The sequence below is a fragment of the Siphateles boraxobius genome, unplaced genomic scaffold, assembly GCF_051911475.1.
Source record: "Siphateles boraxobius isolate OS27281-9 unplaced genomic scaffold, OSU_SipBor_1 89, whole genome shotgun sequence".
NCBI classification, from domain to species: domain Eukaryota; kingdom Metazoa; phylum Chordata; class Actinopteri; order Cypriniformes; family Leuciscidae; genus Siphateles; species Siphateles boraxobius.
The window spans coordinates 2,624,247-2,646,215 of NW_027509218.1; the positions used below are offsets into that span (position 1 = coordinate 2,624,247).

A 21,969-nucleotide genomic window follows, 5' to 3' on the forward strand; every position below is an offset into this window, starting at 1 on the left:
TGTTGATTGCGAACAGGTGCGGGTGATTAGTATTCTGGGGAGAGTGATCGTTGTGTGGTGAAGAATGTTGTGTCTGATTGGCTCCTGACAAGGAGAGGGTGAATTTTATAAACTCGTTAAATCATTTAAATTGACAACATGTATGTTAGACCCTATACCGACTAAACTATTGAAAGAGATGCTTCCAGAGGTCATAGATCCTCTTCTTAATGTCTTTAATTCATCTTTGTGATTAGGTTACGTACCAAAAACTTTTAAGCTAGCTATGATTAAACTGCTTGTTGAAAAAACGCAACTTGAGCCTACAGAATTAGTCAATTACATGCCGATCTCGAATCTACCTTTTCTATCAAAGATACTACAAAATGCAGTAAAGGCAGGAACTATGTTCCTTTTTGGAAAAGAAATGTTATCTGTGACTGTAACCGTTATCAGTTTGTAGCAGTAAATGAAGAGATGTCTTATCGGTCAAAAGTTCAGTATGGTGTACCACAAGGCTCAGTACTAGGACCGTTGCTGTACATGCTACCCTTAGGAGATATCATTAGGAAGAATGGCATTAGTTTTCACTTTTATAGTGATGATACTCAGCTATATATTTCTTCACGCCCTGACGAAACTTACCAATCCACAAAATTAATGGAATGCATAGCTGATATAAAAGACTGGATGACTAGTAATTTCCTACTACTTAATTCTTAAAAAACAGAGATTCTAATTATTGGACAAAAAACTTCCTCACGTAATAACCTAGACTAGACCTAGACTCTAACACTTGATGGCTGCTCTGTCAAGTCTTCGTCATCGGTTAGGAACCTGGGTGTGCTCTTTGACACCAATCTTTCATTTGAAAGTCACGTGTCTAATATCTGTAAAACTGCATTTTTTCATCTTAAAAATATATCTAAATTACATCATATGCTCTCAATGAAAAATGCAGAACAATTGGTTCATGCGTTCATGACATCAAGGCTAGATTATTGTAATGCTCTACTGGGTGGTTGCCCTGCACGTTTAAAACATAAACTACAGTTGGTCCAAAATGCAGAACCAGGAAGTATGACCATATTAGCCCAGTTCTGTCAACACTGCATTGGCTCCCTATTAAACATCGTATAAATTTTAAAATATTGCTGATTACTTACAAAGCACTAAATGGTTTAGCTCCCCTGTACTTGAGCGAGCTCTTAACGCATTATAGTCCTTCACGTCTATTGCGATCTCAAAATTCTGGCCAGTTGATAATACCTAGAATATCTAAATCGACTGCTGGCGGTAGATCCTTTTCCTAGTTAGCATCAAAACTTTGGAACAATCTTCCTAACATGGTCCGGGAAGCAGACTGTCACGGTGAGATGTGGAGATAAACCCAAACGCAGACAGTATAAAATAAGACACGGTTTAATGACAAAAACAGGAAAACAAAACCCACGAGGGGGCAAAACAGAGGGAACACAGAATACCAGACTGACTAGACTAAACTGGGAAACAAATGAACAAGAAAACAAACAAGACTTCAAGAGATGCTAACAATGACTAGATGTACACAGGGTACTCACGATCAACGTATAACAATGAACCGACACAAGACAGCAAACACAAGGGGATTAAATAGGAAGACTAATCAAACATAACAGGTGACACGGGTGAAACACTAATGACAGAATCAGGATAACAAGGGGGCGGGGTAACGAGACGAGACAACACAAGCACATGACCAAAACACAAGGCCATGTGCTTGCACACAGAACATGGGTCTGTCATGATCCTGCCAAAATACTAGAACTCACAGACCTGATGGCAGAATCATGACACAGACACAGTCTGTCAGTTCAAATCTAGACTAAAAACACATCTCTTTGGCTTAGCATACACATAACACATTATAGACTTCTATAATTCAATGTTAGGCTGCATAGTTTAGATCAACCGGAACCGGGAACACTTCCCATAAATCCTGATGTACTTTGTACATCATAAGAAGAATGGCGTCTACGCTAATATTAGTCTCTCTGTTTATCCTTGAGGTTTACCGCAAACCGCCGGATCCAGGCCATATCCAGATATGATTGAGTACCATCGCTTGGACAACGCAGTCCTGAAGTGCCAGCCTCATCAACCCTGTGAAGGCCTTATGGACACCTCAACAAACTCGTCTCCATACCGGAATGTTGACTCCATCCCCCAACCAGATGGAACTGGATAAATATTGTGAAAGTTCTGATCCCATCTGACTTCTGACCTATAATCCTGCCTGAATCATAATCATACACTGTTCGTTCATTGGCCAAAGGAGGACTGGCCCCCTGACTAAGCCTGGGTTCTCCCAAGGTTTTTTTTCTCCATTCTGTCACCTGATGGAGTTTTGGTTCCTTGCCATTGTTGCCTTTTCGCCTTTCTTCGCCTTTGTCGCTTGACTTGACCGATACATCCTCATCTAGAACGACGACATCCTCATTTACTCCCGGAGCATGGCCGACCATCGCCATCACATTGCGGTGGTCCTGAAACACCTAAAGGAATTCCATCTCTTCCTCAAAGCCAAGAAGTGTGAACCCTCAGTTCAGTTCTTTGGCTATAACATCAGTGACAAGAGGAGTATCAAGTATCCAGATGGACGAGGGGAAGGTGGAAGCCATCCAGAACAGGCCCACACCATCCACCATTAAAGAATTTCAAACGCTTGGCTTCGCAAACTGTTACAGACGATTCATCTTTGGCTACAGTTCAATCATCAGTCCACTCACCAGTCTCCTGGAGAACAAGCCCAAGTCTCTGTCCGGGCCACCAGCTGCCAATGAATCCTTCCAACGACTGAAGACGACATTCACCAGTGCACCGCTCCTCATCCATCCAGACCTCCAGACCCCAGATGCATCCACCACCGGGGTAGGAGTGGTGCTGTCTCAGCAGCAGGGGACACTAGCCAAACTCCATCCATGTGCCTTCTACTCCAAAAAAACTCAGCCCGGTGGAGAGGAATTACAATGTCGGCAACGAGAACTCCTCGCCATCAAACTAGCCCTAGAGGAGTGGAGACATTGGTTAGAGGGTGCTCAACACCCCTTCTAAGTCATCATATCATAAGAAGTATGTTTAAATATGTTTTACGTCTTATCTACATGCATATGTTTATTTACGAACTGTTCAGTGGAAAAGACTGAATATTTTGGTGATATTTGCTAAAAAAAGCTCTTCTGTGTTGGCATTCTTTTTAAATAAACTTTAAAAAATCCCATCTTTGCAGTGAATTCTGAGGTATTTTACTGATAACATAAATGGTGTATTCAGCCTCTCAGCTGTTTTAATGACATTTATGTGCAGTTACACTGTGCCTGGGTCTGGGCCTTTGATTCCCTGCTTAGAGCCCTGGGATAACGGGACAAATGTGTCTGCAACAAAATCCGTACTGGGGATTTAGACTTCACAGCAGCAGGGATTGGGAATGTGGTGCTTTTCAAGCAGGGTTTGATTTCTCATCTGGGGTAGTGTTTTTTACAGAGGACTGGGAGCAGCCAGCCTGACTTGTACGAGGCAGGATTTTAAATGTGGTGTGACGCTGTCTTTAGCATATTGGAGGAGTGATTGATCTGATGGCCGTTTCCAGATCTGACGAAGGACTTTTGCTGTATGAAGGAAGATTGTCAGGTGATTGCGTCAGAAAACTGAAATGAAGAAGCTCGTCTTTAATCTGCTAAATTATTGTTTTGTGAATCATTCACGAAATTGAGATGACAGTGATACCCGGCCATAGCAATGGAAGAAATTTTGCAAAAACAGATCCATACATTGAACAAATCAGAAAAAGATTGATTTTGTTAACTTGGCTACCCAAAATAACAGACTAACTAAATAGTATTGCTTTCAATTTAAAAACAAATGAAAATGTAAAAGAACACTAAAATTACTTAAGTTTGAAACCCCATCGAACATTTAAAGATTTAAATAAAAGTGTTGGGACAGTTTTTTTATTTAAAACAGCTGCATTGAGTTTGGAGTTTATTTCCTTTGCGATGCAAAATAAGAAACACAGAATTTTATTCTTGCGACATTTGTATTGCCAAAGAAATTGCAGCTAAATTAAACAATTAAAACAGTACAAAATGAAAATAGTCCAAAGCAACATAAATTAAATATATGTGATTTTCTTTGCCTCTCTCTCGTGCTGGATCTCTTTTTAGCAAGTTTATTTTGTCTCCCTCACTGCGCGTGCCGGGTCTCGCGAAATTAAACATTTCAGGGTAAAAACACAGCTGATAATACTGTATATGTCGCTGCGTATCATCCATACAAATCACGAAAAAAACTGTAACAATTTATTTAGCCTTTGTTGTTTCAAAGACACAGCATGCCTTGAATTCATCTTACAATAAAACAAGGTTGATCGTGAATTAAAGACCTCTCTATCTGCTGCTCACTCCCAGTCCTTTCTTGGCATGAACGCGTTTCGTCAACAGTTCATGTTTAGATAATGCCAGATTGTTGACAATCATACACACTGTACAAACATTCTATAACTCTACAAACGTTGAAACAACTGGATTGAACACTTCAATTTTACCCTTTTTGCTCTCAACGAAGGCGGTCGCATTTTCTCTCCCTCTCCCTCCCCTTACCTCTCCTGCTTTGCTTCTCTCGTCACGTCTAGTATACTGTCTTGTACTTTGAGAGACTCTCGTTGCACTGCTCTCCAAACAAAGAAATTATGGATTTGATAAACTGGTCTCTCAACGCAATTGAATCCATCTTCTCGACGAGAAGCTTGGGTTCGGGGGAACCTGACTGCCCTGCCGGGACGTTCGCAGTTGGCTACACGATGGACGCATGGGAGAGGTGGCGGGTCGTGTGTCTGGCGGCTCTTTCCGTGGAGTACGTTTAAGATATCTACCTATTCGTCACCATGATAACAGGTCTTCTGCTGATTGGATTAGGCATTGCCCTGGTTTATCGATGAATTAAGAAGACGGTGACAGCTGTCCAAAGCCCCGCAAGGATGCCCGTGATGATTGAAGCGGTGGGCAGAGCTGTCAGCACTCAGACTGGGTCTATGAACCACAATATGGATAACATCATGGAGAAGCTCACAGCTTTGCAAAGGCAAGTGGATCGTTTCCGAGATCAAAATGGACCAGGAGAATAGCCTGTATAAATTGAACGCGGCTACTCGCCCCAAGACCAAACAACCCCAATCTTATCTGTTTCAGCACCCCCCTACCAGCACTGGCCTTGGCCGCTGCTGGAACAACAACTCTACCGGAAGAGCACTGCAGTGAGCCGCTCTTGCGTTTCTTTCCCGACTCCACAGACACCTGGTGATTTTTGACTCTGCCTGGGACATGATCAAGGTTGTCCCCATGGCAACTTGCTGTGTATCGCTATGACAATCCTGCGGACTGAGGCTCCTAGATTATGGTGCTGGCTTAGCGACTCTCTCCAGGCCTACACACACATAAACTTACACATACACAGATATGGACCCGCCCCACATCCCATGCCCCGCCTTCGCCGTTTCGTACCCCAGTCTGACAGGCGGGTCTGTGACCAGCGCCGTAATGGCTGCAGGACCGGATGGCTGCTTGCCTGTGCTGGACTACCTCCACCCCCCACCCCCAACCGTGTTGCAATGTCTTGTTCATGTTGTAGAGTGTACTGTTTATGTGCTAATGTTGCTGAGGTGTTTTTTTCCTGTTCCCAGACTGTTCTCCTTACAGGAGTATAGTCTGGGGGTTGCCTTTTATCTCCTCACCTCTCCTCATGTCATGCTGTATTTTTCTCAAGTTGGCGCTGATTATAACAGCCTCGGTAACACCTTATTACCAAAGCAAATTCCTTGTATATGCGCAACACTAATTGGCAATAAAGTTGATTCTGATTCTGATTCTGAATTGAAATTTTGTGTGAAAAAAAACTATACATAGGCTACAATAAATAAACTACAATATGTATAATTTAATAAGATGAGGTAAGGGCCTACATTTGGGCACATCGCGAGATTTATCCTTAAAAGAATTTTGCCTTTGCTCATCAGGCTGGCTATCCGACGCTCTCCATATGAAAGAACATTAACACCTATTGTCCTGCACGCACGATAAAGCAAATGAACTGTCCCTCTAAACCCCCCACAGGCTATCTGAGTTTGAGACTGACTTAAAACAAAGAGAACTTGCAATTCACACTTAAATTATTCTAGACATTATCATTAGGCTATTAAAGTGTTGATAATGAAGGAATTAAATGATTTAAGCTACATGTAGTGACATTTCTGTCATAAAAGTTTATAAATATTTCATTATTTCAATAATTGAAGAAATAAAACTGGTTTGGATAAGCTTTTTCCAAGCAAAACTAAATATAATCTTCAAACGAATGTTCATTTGTTGTCATGAATTAAATGTTCAACTCAATATTAAATTCCACAGGGATCTTTGGATCCTTACAACCAGGGTGCATGCGATTTGTGAATTAAGTTGTTATTATTATTATTATTATTCAAATAAATCTCGAACCACAGTGCTTCGTGGTGCTGCTGCTAAACTAAATAACATTTATAGAATAATTATGAACTTAAATGAAACAATATCACAACATTTCGACAAATAAATTATTTGATCTGTTTTTACATTTTAATTCAAGGCGATTTAGCTTACATTTAATTAGAGTGAGATTTTCACCCTTGCCTTGTCCTTTCCTCTTTGGGACGCGGTCACATGATAGCTAAACATGTTTGAGTAGATCCTTTGTACCTCTCGTTTTCATATGGATTACATAATCAGATAACATTTATTAGCCTAAATATTTAGACATTTAAAGGCTTTAGACATAGCCGATTTCATATCGTGACTGAGGTGAGGGAAGTGGCTTTCGGTTCATTTTTGTGACGCGCAGTTCCTGGAGAAAGAGATGACAGATACACTTTTGTTGTTAGCCTAATATGAATAAAGGTTTACAGTTTTGAATGATGTAGGCTACTCTACTCTTATCTGTATGACCAAAAAATTATGGAGTGGCCTATTAAGTTATTTTAGCTGTTATGAGAAAAATAAATCCAAATGAACGCACCGCCACGTTTGTTGAACACTAATTCAACATGCCAGTATAAAACGCGACTTTAGAATAATGCATAGCGCCACACGGCATGGTGTGCCAAAACACTTAATTATAAACTTCAGAATTTTATTCAAAATAACCTCGAAATGCTTTGTGAGAGTTCGAAAAGCCGTGCATGCATTAAAGCCACTGGAACTACGGAAACGCTGGTTTTGATTTTATTGTTTGTCGTTTAAACGTGCCTGTTGCACATCTCTATTTTATATATTTTGTATGGTCTATTGATGAAGTAGCCGATAGGATTGATTAAAATAATTCAGCAGAAGCAGAGATGTTTAGTGCAGAAGGAAATCCCCGTCCCCCCTGGCAAATCGCACCTTACTTAAAACCATGTTTTTAAAAACTCTATGTAGGCTATAGGGAATTGGATACTATTTGTTCCTTAGTGTAAAATGGAAATGCATGGTAATTTTATTTTATAAATATAAGCAAAAAACTATATGGTGTAAATCCCTCTGCATTAATAAATATAAAATTTACAATAGTCCATGTGTGTTCGGGATTTGAACCCGTGTTATCGAAATGATCGAACCATAAGTTCTACCACTCAGCCATGAATTTACTCACTGAGAAATTGTCACATGCCTATCCTGTCTTGTGCTGCACATGGGTGTTTTGTTATTTTGGGCCATGTGCTTGTGTCATTGTCTGATCCCTCCCCCTTGTTATCTGATTATTGTTTGAGTTCATCCACCTGTTCCCTCCTGATTGGTTTCCCTTTTTAAGTCCCCTGTTGTTTGCATTCTGTGTCGGTACGTTGTCTAATGTTTCCCGTTCCCCGTGATCCTCCAGCACGTTTTATGTTCTGTTGTTATTTTTTATTCATTAGTTATGTTTTCCCCCTCGTGGGTTTTGCTCTTTTGTAATTAAAGATCATTCTCCTGCACTTGAGTCCTCGCCCCTGTTTGCATTGTACCAGCCGTGACATAACGTACCGACCATATGAGGACTCAGCGGAGAAGAGGCTCCTGTTTGCAATGGGAGCGGATACTCCAATTTAAGGAGCTAGTCTCCCTCCGTCAGCAGGGGACGTAGGTGAGAGAGTTCAGCCGGAGGTTCAGTAGTGCAGCTGAGGGGCTGAACCTTGGCGAGGAGGCTCGTAAGGATTTATTTAATCATGCGCTTGACGAGCCGATGGACTGGCTGATCCGAAGAGCTTTCGATCGGCGTCACCCAGACCCCTCGCCTTGCCAGCTCCGCTTGAGCTGCTCGCCAGCGCTCTCCCACACCAACTTGGGACACACACCAACTGTGCACACATTGTTTGGGAATGCAGCACGCGCAGGCAGCTCTCGAGGGGGCTGCTTGCGAGGATTGTGAAAAGTTGACAATCCGTGTGCTGCGTTCCCGGCTGGCTATCTTTGATGAAGATGGTCAGCCTCGCGAGCCCCGTGGTGCGGGACCCGCGCCCGCTGAGGCGGCGCGGCGACGCTCTTCATGGGGCTCGCAAAGAGATCTGTCCGGGGATCTCGAGGCTGCTGAGGCACCTTCTCGGGATTCATCGGGCAGTTCTGATGTCCTCGAGCCTCGCGCAGAAGCCCGCCCCGCGGCTTCTTCTGCGCGTGTCGAGGATCCGATGTTTGAGCTGTCTGCCTCTGAGGAGGTTGACGTGCTCAGCATCGAGGGCGGGGATTTCGGGGACGACTCGCCGCCCCGTGTCCCCGCGTATGAGGAGCTGATTGAGGTTGTTTCCCGTGCGGTGGCTCATTTAAATATCAGCTGGCCACAAGAGAGGCAGGAAGCGCAGACTAAAAGTAAACTGGATGAGCGCTTCCTGCAGCACAGGGAACAACCTCATCACCGGGGCTTGCCGTTCTTTCCCGATCTGCACAACGAGTTGTGTAGATCGTGGAAAAAACCACACTCTTCTCGTGTCTCCAATCCCCCTATTATAAATTTTAGTAACATCATGGGGGCACGAGAGAACGGTTATGGGATGATGCCGCGCGTTGAACAGCCTTTGGCAAATTATTTATCGCCTGAGTCGGCATCATCCCTTAAAGCCCCGGTGCTGCCCACTAAGCCGTGTAGAGACACATCAGCGCTAGTGGGCAGGGCTTATATGGCTGCGGGTCGGGCTGGTGCGAGTCTTCACACCATGGCTATGCTCCAGGCATACCAGGCCGACCTTCTTAAGGACATTGATGAGGGCGAGGGTCCAACTCCGGAAGATATTGCGGAGTTGAGGAAGGTTGCTGATTTGTCTCTCCGAGTCACCAAGGAGACGGCCCGCGCTGTCGGTCGCTCCATGGCAGCTATGGTGGTCTCGGAGAGGCATTTATGGTTAAATCTTACGAGCATCAGGGAGAAAGACAGGGCTTTCCTCCTTGATGCCCCGATTTCGGCTTCTGGCCTGTTCGGCGACGCCGTTAATACCGTCGTCGACAGGTTTCAGGAGGCGAAAAGACAATCAGCGGCCTTCAAACAATATCTCCCTCGCCGCTCAGTGTCCAAGAAGTCTGCCCCCAGTGGGCAGCCGCAGCCACAGCCATCAGCCAGCTCCTCCGCCTATAGACAGGCTCAAAAACAGAGCGTCGCGTCTAGAGCCCCCCCTCAAGGAGCTTGGGGGCATAGACAGCGCTCTCAGGCGAAGCCTCAGCCTAAGCAGGGCGACCTGAGGGCCGTCCTGCAGGCTAAAAAGGCTTCGTCAAAGAGATCCTAGCTACTCTAGGATCTCTGCGGGCGGCCCCACCCGTGGTGGAACGACCGAGGTCGTCTCCTTCACGGAGCCCGCAGGAAATCGATGTTGCTCTCCCGCCGTTAAACACGCTTCGGGACACATCGGTATCCAGCGAACGCAGGCTGCACTGTCCGCCCCACAGGCTTGCGGTCAGGCAGCATTCGCGTCCGCCCACCGAGAATCGTTTTCGGTTCAGCCCTGCCGGGAATCCGCTTCAGGGGGCCGAGAACGAAACCCGATTAATACCCGAAGCCAGGCTCGAGAGCCTGGTTCCCTTGGTAAAATATTTCGATGCATGGAAAAATCTGGCGAATATTTCTCCTTGGGCCCTGCGCACCATTCAAAATGGTTACAGGCTGCAGTTCAGTTCCCGCCCACCCAGATTCAACGGGGTGGTCTGGACTGTAGTCGACCCAGTGCAGGGTCGGGTATTGGAACAGGAAGTAAACTCCCTGCTGGCAAAGGAGGCTATAGATCGTATTCCTCCACCGGACAGGGAGTCCGGGTTTTACAGCCGCTACTTCATAGTTCCCAAGAAGGATGGTGGGTTGCGTCCAATAATAGATCTCAGGCACCTGAACCGTTCTCTGAGGAGATTCAGGTTCAAGATACTCACTATTCCCATTATCGTGAGTCAAATTCAGTCCGAGGATTGGTTTGTCACGATAGATCTAAAGGACGCATACTTCCACATATCCATCCTTCCATCTCACAGGAAGTTCCTGAGGTTCGCTTTCGGGGGCGAAGCGTACCAATATCGGGTTCTTCCGTTCGGCCTAGCTCTCTCCCCTCGCACATTTACCAAATGTATGGATGCAGCTCTGGCACCGCTGAGGCTTCAGGGCATCAGGGTGCTCAATTATATCGACGACTGGCTGATTTTAGCACAGTCACAGGAGCTGGCGGTTCGGCATCGAGATGTCGTCCTCGCTCATATCCAGAGCCTGGGGTTGAGACTCAACACGAAAAAGAGCGTGTTGACACCAGCCCAGAGAACTACATTCCTGGGAGTGGTGTTGGACTCGGTCACGATGCGGGCACAATTGTCTCCCGCGCGGATCGAGTCCATCCTGACCACAGTGTCCAGGATAAGGCTAGGCCAAGCCATCACTGTGAAGCACTTCCAGAGAGTGTTGGGGCACATGGCAGCAGCGTCCAGTGTCATTCCATTCGGCCTGCTGCACATGAGGGCCCTTCAGTGGTGGTTAAAAACCAAGGGGTTCTCCCCGAGGGGAAACCCGTTCCGCATGATCAGGGTTACGCGCAGATGCCTTCGTTCCCTATCTATGTGGAAGAAAGCTTGGTTTCTGTCCCAAGGGCCAGTGTTGGGAGCGTCATGTCGCCGGAGAACCGTTTCGACAGACGCCTCCCTCACGGGCTGGGGCGCGGTCATGGACGGCCGCTTTACGACAGGCCTATGGCAGGACCATCATGCCTCCTGGCACATAAACTGCCTGGAGATGTTGGCGGTGTTCCGAGCTCTGAGGAGCTTCCTGCCGGACCTCAAAGGTCATCATGTCCTTGTGAGGTCAGACAATATGTCGGTAGTGGCCTATATAAACCATCAGGGGGGTCTGAGGTCTCGCCCTCTATGCAGACTGGCGCATCAGATCCTCCTGTGGTCCCAGGGGAAGTTGTTGTCTCTAAAAGCAACATTCATCCCGGGGAGTCAAAATCAGGGAGCAGACATCCTGTCGAGACCGGGGCTGAGGCCCCCGAGGTGGTGGAGTCAATATCTCAGAGGTTCGGCCCAGTGGAAGTGGACTTGTTCGCGTCTCGAGAGACGACCCACTGTCCACTGTGGTTTTCCCTCACCCATCCAGCCCCGCTGGGGTTGGTTACCATGGTGCAGACGTGGCCGAGGTTACGTCTGTACGCATTTCCCCCGATCGCTCTGCTCCCGGGAGTTCTAGAGAGAGTCCGTCGCGACGGGATCAGTCTACTGTTGGTAGCTCCCTTGTGGCCGGCCCGAGTATGGTTCTCCGACATAATTTTGCTCCTGGACGGCCCTCCATGGGAGATTCCCATCAGGAGGGACCTGCTGACACAGGCAGAGGGCTCAATATTTCACCCTCGGCCCGAGTTATGGAAACTGTGGGTCTGGCCCCTGAGGGGGCACAGTACCTAGAGGCCGGCCTATCAGCTGGAGTAGTGGAGACCATACTCAGCTCTAGAGCTCCATCCACGAGGAAATTGTACGGCCTAAAGTGGAACGTCTTCACCGTTTGGTGTAGGGAGCGTGAGGTGGACCCAGTTAACTGCCCAGTGGCTTCAGTGCTGGAGTTCCTCCAAGATCGCTTTTCCACTGGTCTTACCCCGTCCACACTCAAGGTGTACGTGGCTGCCATTGCGGCTTTCCACGCTCCTCTGAGTGATGGGCCTCTGGGGAGACACCAATTGGTCGTACGTTTCCTCCGTGGGGCTTGGAGGATGAGACCTGCGGCTCGTACCAGGGTTCCCACTTGGGACCTGGCAGTGGTTCTCGAAGGACTGGCCGAGGCCCCCTTCGAGCCGCTGGAGTCGGCTGAGGCCAAGAACCTTCGTTGAAGGTGGTCTTTTTGTTGGCCATTACTTCTCTGAGGAGGGTAGGAGATCTCCAGGCGCTCTCCATATCTAACGAGTGCCTGGAGTTTGCTCCAGGCAACATTAAGGCCATTCTTCACCCTAGGCCCGGCTATTTGCCTAAGGTGCCGTCCAGTGCGGCACGGCCTACGGTTCTGCAGGCTTTTCATCCTCCACCTCACGTGACGGCGAATGAAGAGAGACTTCACATGCTCTGCCCTGTCAGAGCACTGAGTATTTACATTCAGAGGTCCTCTTCATGGCGGAAGTCGGACCAGTTGCTGGTGTGTTTCGGGTCGCCCAGAAAGGGGCTTCCCGCCTCAAAGCAGACCATCAGCAACTGGATTGTCCAAACGATTTCCACGGCCTATCTTGTGCGCGGTATGCCTTCACCTTTGGCCGTGAGGGCTCATTCTACCAGAGGCATGGCGTCCTCTAGAGCCCTTCTCGCGGGGGCCCCCATCCAGGAGGTCTGCGATGCAGCAGGATGGGCTACCCCTCATACCTTTATTAGGTTTTATAGTTTGGACATTCCGTCTACACCCGGCTCTCTTGTGCTCGCGTCCTAAGTGTGCCTGTGAGCAGCTTCACACTAGGGCAGGCAGGGCGCGTTGTGGCGTAGTGGGTACTCGTTCCCCCAAAGTGTCATTCGACGCAGTTGGAGTTCCCTCGAAAGGGAACGTCCTCGGGTTACGACTGTAACCCTTGTTCCCTGAGAAGGGAACGAGAACTGCGTCCCTTGGCCACGCCTTCCCCTGCCTGGGAGCGCTTGCTTCATCACAGAAGCTGACATCTTATGTGTGCCGGCTGCTTTTATAGCTTCCGCCTATCTGCCGTCACCCATTACGTCATGACGTTGCACCAATCAGAGATCGGCTCAGTTTCATTCATACTTCAGAGGCGCTACGCTGAGGGGCGTTCCCCTAAAGTGTCATTCGACGCAGTTCTCGTTCCCTTCTCAGGGAACAAGGGTTACAGTCGTAACCCGAGGACATTTTGTCTGCTTCGAGGCTGTAAGCTCCGTCTAAGCCTTGTATTAGCTTCGTATTTCTTTCTGTTTTGAACCATCATTTACTATCATTTCTAATTGTTTATACTACTAATTACAGCTTATATATCATTCGCTAGCCTCCGTTATTCTTAGCACGACACACTAGTAACTCGCTAGTCTGTTAAAGCGCCACCCTGCTAATCATAAATTCTCTAAGATTATTATTCACATCGGCACTAATGATGTTTGACTTTGCCAGTCGGAGATCACCAAAATTAACATTAAAGAGGTGTTTGAACTCGCAAGCACGATGTCAGGCACTGTAATTTGCTCTGGCCCCCTTCCTGTCCGAAGGAGTGATGAGATAGTTAGTAGATTGTGGTCACTCAATGGCTGGCTGTCTAAGTGGTGTCCGCAAAATAATATAGAATTCGTAGCCAATTGGAAAAGTTTTTGGGCCAAACCTGGCCTGTTGAAAAGAGATGGTATTCATCCCTCCTGGGATGGTGCTGCTCTTCTCTCTAGTAATTTGGCTCATAGTCTTAGAGATAAAACATGACAATCTGGGGCTCAGGTCAGGAAGCAGACAGACTGTCTGCAAGCGGCCTCGCGTCACCAAGGTCAGATAAATCCCATCACATAGAGGCTCTTTCACCTAGATATCATCATATAGAGACTGTGTCTGTTCCCCGAACTTGGAAATACAAAAAACTTCCAAACCTATCGAAGGTTAAAAATTTAATTGATGTTCAACAAATAAAAAACAGATATAATACAGATGAGCAAACGATAAAGCTTGGGTAGCTGAATATTCAATCCCTTACTTCAAAAGCACTTATTGTTAATTATATGATTTCAGATTATAACCTAGATGTGCTGTGTTTGACAGAAACCTGGCTAAAACCAAATGATTACTTTACTTTAAATGAGTCCACCCCACAAGATTACTGTTATAAACATGAACCTCGTCCGAAAGGCAAAGGGGGAGGTGTTGCTGTAATTTATAGTAATATTTTCAAAACCACTAAGAAATCTAGTTTTAAATATACTTCTTTTGAAGTGTTGGTGCTTAATGTAAAAATATAAAGTGTAAACGATAAATCACGTTTGAGAATTCTGCTGGCTACTGTATACAGGCCACCAGGGCACCATAAAGACTTTATCAAATAATTTGCTGACTTTCTATCAGAATTAGTATTGGCTGCAGATAAAGTATTGTTGGTGATTTTAATATACATGTAGATAATCAAAAAGATGCATTGGGATTGGCATTTAAAGACATTGTAAACTCAATTGGTGTTAGACAACACGTGTCAGGACCTACTCATTGTCGTAATCATACTCTAGATCTAATATTATCACATGGAATCAATGTTGATGCTGTTGAAATACTGCAGCAGAGCGACAACATCTCAGATCATTATCTAGTCTCATGTAAATTACATTTAGCCGAGGCTGCAAAGCCGACTCAGTGTTATAAATATGTTAGACCTATCACTTCTGCCACGAAAGATTGCTTTATCAATAATCTTCCTGATCAGTTTCATCATCTCAGCATCCCAGATAGCTTAGAAGAACTCGATATTGCAACAGAAACTTTTAACTCTCACTTTTCCAGCACTTTAGACGCAGTTGCTCCCCTGCGCTTAAAGAAGATTAAAGAAAATAGTCCAACGTCGTGGTACAACGAGCACACCCTGGCCCTTAAGAGAACAGCCAGAAAAATGGAGCGCAACTGGAAGAAAACAAAACTAGAGGTATTTTGGATTGCATGGAAGGAGTGCTCGATTGCTTACAGAGAGGCTTTAAAAGCTGCTAGATCTACTTATTTTTCAACCCTATTAGAAGAAAAGAAACATAATCCTAGGTATTTATTTGAAAAAGTGGCTAAACTAACGAAAAAGAAAACTTCAAGCCCAGAAGTTTCCGAGAAACACAGCAGTAATGACTTTATGAACTTCTTCACTTATAAGATTGATAATATTAGGGACAAAATTATAATTATGCAACCGTCTACTACACTATCGCATCAGGGAGTGCATTGTAGTCTCCCTGAGAAAAAATTTGATTCATTTGTTGCTATAGGAGAAGAAGAATTTTGCAAAATCGTTAACTCATCTAAATCGACAACTTGTATGTTAGACCCTATACCGACTAAACTATTGAAAGAGATGCTTCCAGAGGTCATAGATCCTATTCTCAATATCATTAATTCGTCTTTGTCTCTAGGATACGTACCAAAACCCTTTAAACTGGCTATGATTAAACCGCTTATTAAAAAAACGCAACTTGATCCTACAGAATTAGTCAATTACAGGCCGATCTCGAATTTGCCTTTTCTGTCAAAGATATTAGAAAAGGCAGTATCCTCACAACTGTGTTCCTTTCTTGAAGGAAATGCTATCTGCGAGGATTTTCAGTCCGGATTTAGACCGTACCATAGTACTGAGACACCTCTCATTAAAGTCACAAATGATTTGCTCTTATCATCGATCGTGGTTGTATCTCTCTATTAGTGTTACTTGATCTTAGTGCTGCATTTGACACCATTGACCACAACATTCTATTAAATAGACTAGAAACCTATGTTGGCATTAGTGGAATTGCACTAGCATGGTTTAAATCATACTTATCTGACCGTTATCAGTTTGTAGCAGTAAATTAAGAGATGTCTTATCGGTCAAAAGTTCAGTATGGCGTAGCACAAGGCTCAGTACTAGGACCGCTGCTGTTCACTCTGTACATGCTACCGTTAGGAGATATCATTAGGAAACATGGAATTAGTTTTCACTGTTATGCTGATGATACTCAGCTCTATATTTCCTCAAAACCTAAAGAAACTTACCAATTCACAAAATTAACGGAATGCATAGCTGATATAAAAAATTGGATGTCTAGTAATTTCCTTCTACTAAATTCTGAAAAAACAGAGATTCTAATTATTGGACAAAAAAGTTCCACACGTAATAACCTAGAATACTGTTTAACACTTGATGGCTGCTCTGTCAAGTCTTCGTCGTCAGTTAGGAACCTGGGTGTGCTCTTTGATACCAATCTCTCATTTGAAAGTCACGTGTCTAGTATCTGTAAAAGCACATTCTTCCATCTTAAAAATATATCTAAATTACGCCATATGCTCTCATTGACAAATGCGGAACAATTAGTTCATGCGTTCATGACCTCAAGGCTAGATTATTGTAATGCTCTACTGGGTGGTTGCCCTGCACGCTTAATAAACAAACTACAGCTGGTCCAAAACGCAGCCGCTAGAGTTCTTACCAGAACCAGGAAGTATGACCATATTAGCCAGGTTCTGTCAACACTGCATTGGCTCCCTATTAAACATTGTATACATTATAAAATATTGCTGATTACTTACAAAGCACTAAATGGTTTAGCTCCGCAGTACTTGAGCGAGCTCTTAACCCATTAAAGTCCTTCACGTCTGTTGCGATCTCAAAATTTTGGCCAGTTGACAATACCTAGAATATCAAAATCAACTGCTGGCGGTAGATCCTTTTCATACTTGGCACCAAAACTTTGGAACAATCTTCCTAACATTGTCCGGGAAGCAGACACAGTCTGTCAGTTCAAATCTAGACTAAAAACACATCTCTTTGGCTTAGCATACACATAACACATTATAGATTGCTATAATTAAATGTTAGGCTGCATAGTTTAGATCAGCCTGAACCGGGAACACTTCCCATAAATCCTGATGTACTTTGTACATCATAAGAAGGATGGCGTCCATGCTAATATTTGTCTCTCTGTTTATCCCGAGGTTTACCGCAGTCCGCTGGATCTAGGCCATATCCAGATCTGATGAAGGACCATCACATGGACAAGACGACAATGCATCCCTGAAGTGCCAGCCTCATCAACACTGTGAAGGCCTCATGGACACCTCAACAAACTCATCTCCATACCGGCGTGATGACTCCGACCCCTAACCAGATGACCTGGATAAATATTGTGAAAGTTCTGATCCAATCTGACTTCTGACCTATTATGCCGCCTAAATCATAATCATACACTGTTCGTTTGTTGGCCAAAGTAGGACTGGCCCCCCGACTGAGCCTGGGTTCTCCCAAGGTTTTTTTCTCAATTCTGTCACCTGATGGAGTTTTGGTTCCTTGCCACTGTCGCCTTTTTTTCGCCTTCATTCGCCATTGGCTTTTGGCTTGCTTAGTTGGGGACATTTAACATTTAATTTTTAATTTAACAATACTATTACAAGTTCACTTTCCTGTTATCTCTGTAAAGCTGCTTTGAAACAATTTGTATTGTAAAAGCGCTATATAAAAAAAGGTGACTTGACTTGACTCAATACAGGAGCAGAAGCGCTGGTTCAGATTTTATTGTTTGTTGTTTAAACGTGTGTTTTGCATATTTAAAAAAAAAAAAAAAAAAAAAAAAATATATATATATATATATATATATATATATATATATATATATATTTGATATGGTCTATTTAGGCTGTAGCATTGATTACTGTGGAGGGGGGAATCCCCCACCGGCAAATCGCACCTAGGTTACAACCATGTTTTTAAAAACACTTTCTGTAGCCAATATGGAACCCCATGAAGTTTTATTTTCAATTTTTTTAACAGCATTGCTTTTGAAGACGTAAATTCAGTCAATATATTGGATAAAATGTGTTCCTTAGTGTAAATGGAAATGCATGGTGCTTTTAATTTATAAATTCCACGTTTATTTGGAATTTGAACCCGTGTCATCGAAATGATTGAAACCTAAGTTCTACCACTCGACCACGACTTTTCTCATTGAGAAATGCCCAGAAGTTCGATTGTTCAGTGTGCGTGCACGCGAGAGAAGCGCTCTTCAGTCGTCTCATTCCTCAATAGTTTAGCTCATTGAACCTAATTTATTTCCACTGACTGCAAGATAGGCCTATTTTAACTTTTGATTCATAAAATGTTCTGCTCTAAAAGTTTGTTATATTCTGTTTAAAATGTAGGCTACTTTTACATAATTACTTTTTGCTTTCGTTAAATTTAACCGAATCTGTTGTAGCCTACAGGCTATTTAAAAAAAGTTTTTTTTTTTTTTTAAAGTTTGTTCTATTCTTTTTTGTTTGTTTATTTATTTATTTTTACATATTCAATCAATCTCATTCTTGTTTTTTTACAAGACCTTTTTTTGTGTTTTTTAATAAACAGATAGCCTACAAACAGAGATATATAATAGTTCACTGTTCATACAAATAAACATATATATGTATAATTGTCACGATGCGCTCCACGACGCCTCCTCCTGGCCTCACCAGATCACTCTCTCCTGAGTTCTAGGACTTCACTTCCCATCACTCCCTTCACTAATCGCCTCCTTCCATCTCTGTCTCATCTCCATCATCTCAGCCACCTGTTCCCACTCAGCTCCCCTTTATCTAGACCTTGCTCCCCTTTGTTCTCTGTGAGGTCTTGTTACTGCCACGGCGTGCAACTCTGAGCAATCTTCTATATTTCTACGTATTCCTGGTTCCTTGATTCTCGCCTGTTTTCCCCATTACTCTGTGAACGTTTGCCGCCTGCCTTCGACCCTTGCCTGGTAACCACTCTGAGTTTGGACTGCCCCAGTATATATTCTACCCTGTGCTTTCTCTGTTTTCTGCCTGTTTGTGTTCATCATTAAAGTTATTGCACATGGATTCGAACGCCTCTGACTCATTGTCACAGAAGACCTCACCAATACAGGATCCAGCAACCTTGCATCGTCTAGCCTCAGAAGTCACCAATCAAGCTTCCGTACTGGTCGTTCATCAACAGCAGCTTGAGAAATTAACTTCACTTACCGAAGAACTGGTGAGATCCATGCGGTCCCTCACGACGCAAACCGCCGACGCTGCTCAAACCACTGCACCTCCAGTTCAACCATCCTCCAGTGTGAGTAACATTCCAGCTTCCAATAATCCTCGTTTATCATTACCCGACAAGTACGAAGGGCTCGTCAGCAACATGCAAGGGTTTTCTTCTGCAAAGCACTCTGTATATTAACCAGCAATCCCACCTCTTTTCAAACGACGACAGCCGGGTCTCTTTCATCTGCTCGCTGCTGACTGGGAAGGCACTGGAGTGGGCGACAGCACTTTGGGCAGGTGGTCAGCTTACTTTCCCCTCTTATAACGACTTTCTCGCCCAATTCAGAGAGGTTTTCGAGCATCCAGCCGGCGGAAAGGAACCGGGCGAGCTGTTACTGTCTCTTCATCAAGGAGGATCTTCTGCGGCGGATTACACCCTCAACTTCCGCACACTCGCTGCACAGACAGGCTGGGAGGAGGATCCTCTGAAACTGCTTTACCGCAAGGGTCTGAATTCCGATTTACAAGGAGAGCTGGCTTGTCGGGATGAGGATAAAACTCTCAGTCAGCTGATGAATCTAACCATTCGCCTTGATAATTTGATGCGAGCACGGCGCACCCCGCTCAAACACCGGGTCGTTGTAAATCCTTCCGTCAGTTCTGAGCCTGAACCCATGCAAATCGGCTTCACGGGCTTATCCACTGAGGAGCGTGAGCGAAGAATGCGCAACAACCTCTGTCTTTACTGCGCCCGTACTGGTCACATGAGGTCAGACCCACCTCGAGAGATTCTGCTGCGGTGAGTTCCCGTGTTCGTTCTCTCAACTCTCTTACTTTAGAGGTATCTTTCTGTTCTGATGAGGGTATTGTTAATGTAAGTGCTTTGATTGATTCGGGGGCAGCAGGAAATTTTATTGACCTCACTTTTGCTAAAACTCATAATTTCTCTCTCAAACCATGTGAACCCCGGGTGTCAGTGGCAGCATTAGACGGACGACCCCTGGGATCAGGCAAGATACAGTATATCACTCAACAGTTAACCCTTAATGTCGGCACTCAGCACTCGGAGACCATCCAACTTTCACCATAAATTCACCGCTGCACCCTGTGATTCTCGGTTTCCCCTGGCTGGAGAAGCACAACCCCTACATTTCGTGGTCCGAGAGGAAGGTAATTCAGTGGTCATCTTTTTGTTTAACAAACTGTCAACCTGCTGTCCTAGGTCCTGAAACTGTTTCCAGCCGCTCCGAGAATCCTGACCTGTTGGGGGTTCCCACTGAATACCATGATCTTGCTCTGGCCTTTAGTGAAGGAGAGGCCTCTCAACTTCCCCCACATCGACCTTTGGATTGCGCCATTGAACTTCTTCCTGGAGCTAACCCGCCCCGTGGGAGAGTCTATCCGTTGTCCCAACCTGAGACGGACACGATGAAGTCTTACATTGAAGAACAACTCGCTAAGGGCTTCATTACTCCTTCCACTTCTCCCGCCTCAGCTGGGTTTTTCTTTGTCAAGAAGAAGGATGGAGGTCTCCGTCCTTGTATTGACTATCACAGTCTAAACGAGATCACTGTGAAGTACCGCTATCCTCTGCCTCTGGTCCCCGCTGCACTGGAAATGCTCCGCACCGCCAAGTTCTTCACCAAACTGGACCTGCGGAACGCTTACAACCTGGTTCGTATTCGAGAGGGTGACGAGTGGAAGACGGCCTTCTCTACGACCACCGGGCACTACGAATACCGGGTTATGCCGTTCGGGCTTTCTAACAGTCCTTCTGTCTTTCAGGCCTTCGTAAATGAGATCTTCCGGGACATGCTGAACCAGAGAGTCATTGTCTACATTGACGACATCCTCATTTACTCTGATACCCTCGAAGCACACGTCCGGGATGTGCGAGCCGTGCTTCAACGCCTCATCGACAACCAGTTGTATGCCAAGGTCCAGAAGTGTGAGTTCCACCAGACCCGAATTGCGTTCCTGGGGTATGTCATCAGTGCTGAAGGAGTCATCATGGACGACAGTAAGGTCCGAGCAGTAGTCAATTGGCCTCGACCCACCACCGTGAAAGAATTGCAGCGTTTCCTGGGCTTTGCCAATTTCTACCGTAGATTTATTCGTAATTTCAGCACCACGGCGGCACCTCTCACATCCCTCCTACAGGGGGGGAGGCAACATTTGAAGTGGTCTCCAGAATGCTCTTCCGCGTTCGAACGACTCAAGGAGAAGTTCACTACGGCACCCATCCTTCATCATCCGGACCCCGAGCGTGAGTTCATCGTGGAGGTGGATGCTTCGAATTCAGGAATCGGCGCCATTCTATCCCAACGACACGGTAATCCAGCCAAGATGTTTCCATGCGCCTTCCACTCTCGTAAGCTCACTTCGGCTGAACGCAACTACGATGTGGGTGACAGGGAGCTTCTGGCCATGAAGGCCGCCTTCGAGGAATGGAGACATTGGCTGGAGGGTGCTAGTCTGCCTTTTACTTTCCTCACCGATCATCGCAACCTCGAGTACATCAGGTCAGCAAAACGTCTGAATGCCCGACAGGCCAGGTGGTCTCTCTACTTCTCGAGATTCCACTTTAAGATCACGTATCGTCCAGGTTCCAAGAACGGCAAAGCCGACGCCCTGTCTCGCCAATTTGACAGTAAATCCGATCATCCCGAGCCCAAGTACATTTTGCCATCTACCCTCATCGTAGCCCCTGTTCAGTGGGACATCATGACTGAGATCTCTGCCACACAAGGGGATCATCCGACCCCTCCGGAATGCCCTCCTGACCGAGTCTTCGTACGACAGGAT

The 21,969-nt window shown here is 45.3% G+C and overlaps 1 long non-coding RNA gene across 1 annotated transcript in view; it reads right to left on the reverse strand.

Annotated features, from left to right (window-relative positions):
• Positions 1-1,385: 1,385 nt before the first annotated feature.
• Positions 1,386-21,969, reverse strand: part of LOC143731932 (uncharacterized) — a 37,500-nt gene continuing 16,916 nt past the window's right edge. The window contains exon 11 of the long non-coding RNA XR_013201010.1: positions 1,386-3,024. This is a non-coding gene — a long non-coding RNA (uncharacterized LOC143731932). The remainder of the gene's footprint in view (positions 3,025-21,969) is intronic.